Source organism: Lolium rigidum, chromosome 3 (genome assembly GCF_022539505.1).
Source record: "Lolium rigidum isolate FL_2022 chromosome 3, APGP_CSIRO_Lrig_0.1, whole genome shotgun sequence".
Classification (NCBI taxonomy): domain Eukaryota; kingdom Viridiplantae; phylum Streptophyta; class Magnoliopsida; order Poales; family Poaceae; genus Lolium; species Lolium rigidum.
In genome coordinates this window covers 55,590,343-55,595,277 of record NC_061510.1, presented here as the reverse complement: position 1 = coordinate 55,595,277, position 4,935 = coordinate 55,590,343, and positions in this window count along the sequence as shown.

Here is a 4,935-nt window from a genome sequence, read left to right as displayed (position 1 = left end):
AGAGACCCGAGTGAAGCCTCGTGGCCGTGCTGGTCCGGCTTTCGTAGCGACCACACCTCCGAACGTAGACGTACCTTCTGCAAAGGAAGGAACTACGGAATCATCTCCGTGTCATCGCGTGCTTCACCCTTGCCATCTCTATCCCACTCTATCTACTATTGCGTAGCTATATCTTGCTTAGTTGATATCCTTGTCATATAGGTAAATTCACTTAGTTGCATATCTAGAGAATTTACCTTTGTCTCAAGCCTAAATTGAAAAAGAACTAAAAATTGGTTAGCACCTATTCACCCCCCTCTAGGGTGCGGCATACGATCCTTTCAATGGGCCTCCAATTTGCCAATACCAGATAGGGCCATACTGGTTACCCAAAGGGTAATGCCCATGTCATTAAGCCTTAGGATGGAGGAAATATTTACTTACGTGAAACCTTGTGCTTGACAACCACACAATGAACTTGGGTACACAAGACATTTACTTTACATGCAGGATTGCTTGAAGAAGAGAGAAGAATATACTCTTTCATCCAGTTCCCCGAGAGTTCGATATAAACCCTCGAGTCACCCTTGTGGGGAAAATACTTCACTAACGCAACACTCTGCGCTTGGAGTCCCAACATCATCACCATCATGTCATGTTTCAATTTTTTTGGATTGGTAGCATACAAGTAAAAACACATTCATGTGCGACAACCCAAAAATGTAGATATTTTGCAAACTTTTCATGCAATGCATGAAAAGTTGCAAATATCTACTAAAAAATGGGGCCATAATTCAAAAGTTTGACATGGTTCTTGTGTATTATTACCAAGCTCACATGTGGGAAGAAATTAAGCAGACAAAGTCCAAGATGGTGCCAAACTCTTTGAAGGGATCTTCTCTAAAACACTGGTATGGCATGTCTGATATTTTCCCTAGGTAGAAAATGATGAATAATCCATGTTTTTGATTGTCTTTTTTTGAACCAGCTTTGGCTTGATTTCAAATTTTGGATGCATCGCTCGTATTTGCAAGTTTTTTGGGGGTTTCACAAATTCAGGGTAGCATCTTGTCCCCCCTCCCTTCCCCGCGCGAAAAAGGGTTAGGCGAGTAGTAGAATGACTTGACCAACAAGTTTTAAGTAAATTTTGAATATAACCAAAATCTACCAATTGATAGGTGAGTTAACTTGGCATCACGGAAAAAAATATTGTCATGTAAATAAGTTAACTTGGCTTCCTGCCATTATTGAATCCATAGAAACTTTGTAATACAGTATAATAAGCACCCAAGTTATTACACCAATAGGTCGGTCGCTTACTTGTGATTCCCATGCGTGGTGGTCCCACACTTCAGTGAGCACACGTTACGTGTGGTATGTACGCAAACTCTTAGCCATCTTCTTTGTCAAGAGAAGACGCATCAAGAATCTCTCTCTCCAATTATCCACCCTCGTTGGCTGCCGGTTTTTGCAGAGCGTTTCTAGCTCAGCTCGGAGGCTATGGTGTGCAGACTTTGTAGCCATGGCAATTTGGTCGCGCCAAGTGGTTTTTCCCCAGCTGCGATGATGATCAATCCGGGCGGTGGCTGTTAAGGACCCGACATTCAGCTTGGGGTCCTCCATGTAAAAGTTAGGGATTTAGATATAATTTCATGTTGTGTCCTATTGTAAGCTGTGTTGTGATGCTTATCTATTATTGGAAGTCTGGGTCCCTTCAGTTGTAAAAAAACATCTCTCTCATTCTCAGCTTCGCTCGCTCGCACCTTCTGCGCTAGCAAATTTTCGTGGGTTTTTATAAATTCTCTTCAAAATTGGTGGGCCAAATAGTCAGCAAACCGAATGGAGCCCCGTTGGGCGCAATCTAGCCAGACCGCGAGACACAAAGTGTTCGTGGACCGATTAAAACAGATAAAAATAGACCATTTAGATCGCCGATTTAGGTCGGCTCCTTGGAGTTGCCCTGACACTCGACCCTATCAAGCCGAGGGTAGCGCCTAAAAAATGGTTAGATCGAAATAATTTTGAAATATGGTTTTTTTTCCAAGCGATCCAACTAGGGATCGATTTTCATTACCATGCTGATAACGAAAATACAGCACACATGCATACATGTAAATGTTATGCTGTGCACGGTAGGGAGAAAGGGGAGGGAGCGCCGCAGATGCTAGCGTTTTTAGAGAACTAAGCCTATTACATCAAAATAAGCCAGAAAGTTTAAAGCCAGGCACTCGGCCTGTGGGGCGGATCGAACTTTGCACAAAAACACTATCAGACACCAGAAACTAGCCAAAAGGTCTTCATCATCAGAAAGCTTCACTTGCGAAATCTAGCAGCAGCAAAGGAGACGAGTCAATCTTCAGTTTCCATGCGATCGTCAGCCAGATCTTCCATGGTAGCATCGGCAATACGAAGAAATCTTCCAGGTTGATCATCTGCATGCGGAGAAGATGGAACAAGGGTGCTGGTGGCAAGTTGCAGGAGGCTAGCAGCTCCAGCCCGAAGATTTTCTGCATCAGGAGAGTTATGGAGACCTGCCCAGTAATTCATGAACACAACAGCAAAACTGATAAGCTCATTTGGGTTTTTAATGAATTTATGTTCAAAACAGGCTCTATTTCTGAGTTTCCAGATAGCCCAACATATAGCAGCAAGACCAGCCATTTGAACATTCCTACTAGCTGGAATTAAACGAGGAAGCCACCAGAAGAACTGTGTAAAGTTCCCAGGCCTGTCAGGAGCACCAATTGCTGTTGCAACAGAGCTCCAGACAAACTTAGCTGCAACACATTCAAAGAAAAGATGAGAAATGGTTTCCCTTTTACAAGAAGCACTCCCCAGCCAATTTCTTTTCAACAAATTGTCCTTTGTTGCAATGGTATTATGCCAAATGAGCCACAACCAGATCTTGATCTTCAAAGGAATTTTGCTTTTCCACAAATGTCTGAAGGATCTATCCACTGTATTCCTACACAAATGATTGTACATGGATTTAACTGTGAAAATCTCATTCTTTGTCCATTTCCAATAAGGTCAGTCTTTATTCTGTGACAAGGTGGTTTGTCTCACAATGTTCAGTAAACCATGCACCTGAAGATCTAAATCAGGAGACAGATATCTTCTAAAAGAAAAGTTCCATCCACAAGCAGCAGCATCTGACACAGTCATTGCTTGTTCATTGCAAATATTGAAAATATCCGTGAAACTATCTCTCAAAGGGTGAGAACTGCACCAAGCATCATGCCAGAAGCTTGTTAACCTACCATCCCCCACCTTCATCCTTCTCCCACTAAGATAGATAGATTTAATTTTCAGCATATCTGACCATAATGGGGAATCACCTGGACCTTTTTTTTGCATATGAGATACCTGTATCTTTCAAATATTTCCTGTTCATAAATTGTTGCCAAGGGTCAGTATCAGATTCAATCTTCCACCACCACTTGCACATAAGACTGACATTGAACTTGGAGAGATCTTTCAAGCCTAAACCACCTTTTTTCCTTGGCTTACATATCCATTTCCATTTAACAAAATGATATTTTTTCTTGTCAGCACACCCTGCCCAAAAAAAGGATCTGGTTGATTTATCCATCTCTTCAATAGTAGTTTTGTGCAGCAGTCTCATGGACATCTGGTAAACTCCAGTACTGGACAAGCCCATGTAGAGATTTTGATCATCCTCCCACCAATGGACATATTATTCCCAATCCAACCATACATTTTCTTCTTTGTTTTTTCACCCAGGAAACTCATTTCAGCAACTGTGGGTCTTCTAGCAGCAATGGGAGTACCTAAGTATTTTATAGGCCATTTTCCACCCTGGCAGTTGAAGAGTTCAGAGTAACACTGCATTTTGTTATCATCTGGCAGAACCATCATAATCTCACTCTTGTTAAAGTTTATTTTTAATCCAGACATACATAGCTTCAAAAAGGTAGAGCAGTAATTTAAGGTTGTTTTATGTTGAAGATCAGTTTTGTACGGCAGTGCAGGATCGCGTTGCATCCGAAGTTCTCGGGCACGAGCCACCGCGCTCCACACACACGGAACCCCTGGCTCCGGAGACGGCCGCACGGGGCCCACCACAACGCTCACCGCGTGCCAGCTTCGCCGGGCGCAGTCTATATAGGCAGGCCTGCTCGCCGTATCCCTGCTTCCGGAGACGGCCGCGCGGCCCCGCTAACGCTCCTCTCACCCAAGGTAGCGCCGCCGTGCGCGCGTGCATCACGTATCCAGCATTCCGCCGTCGACTTCATCAACTCTCCAAGCCCACCGCTCGCCGTATCCCTGCTCCCGGAGACGGCCGCGCGGCCCCGGCCGCTAAATCGTCCCACGCTCCTCTCACCCAAGGTACGGTAGCGCCGCCGTGCGCGCGCGCATCCCGCATCCAGCATTCCGCCGTCGACTTCATCAACCGCGCGCTTTCTCTTGCTCTCCAGGCCCACCTCTCGCCGTATCCCTGCTTCCGGAGACGGCGGCGCGGCCCCGCTAAATCCTCCCCACGCTCCTCTCAGAGAAGGTAGCGCTGCCGTGCGCGCGCGCATCCCGTACCCAGCGTTCCTCGGTCGACTTCACCGACCTCCAAGCCCAAGGCGGCAAGGACCGATCCGGAGTCCAGCGTTGCTCACACGCAAGGCTGGTCCTGAGGTACGTAGTACCCGAAACTCGATCATCCTGCTTGGTAGGGAATGATCTGTTTAATTGTTTAGATCGACCGCCGGGATGCAATGTTCGTACGTACGTATGATGCTCGTCAAATTTTCGCCATGGATCGCGTTTTGTCCCGGTGAATAGTTCGTTTGAGGCTGTTCGATCCTTAACACTTTTGTGCTCGACGACGATTAATTGTGGGTTTGGAGCTCGGTTTGAGGTCGTGTGACATTTCTTCTGCAGGTTATCGTTTGTTCGATTCTGATTAGTTTATGGTTGCTACCTTAGCTTTCGTGACGTTTGCTT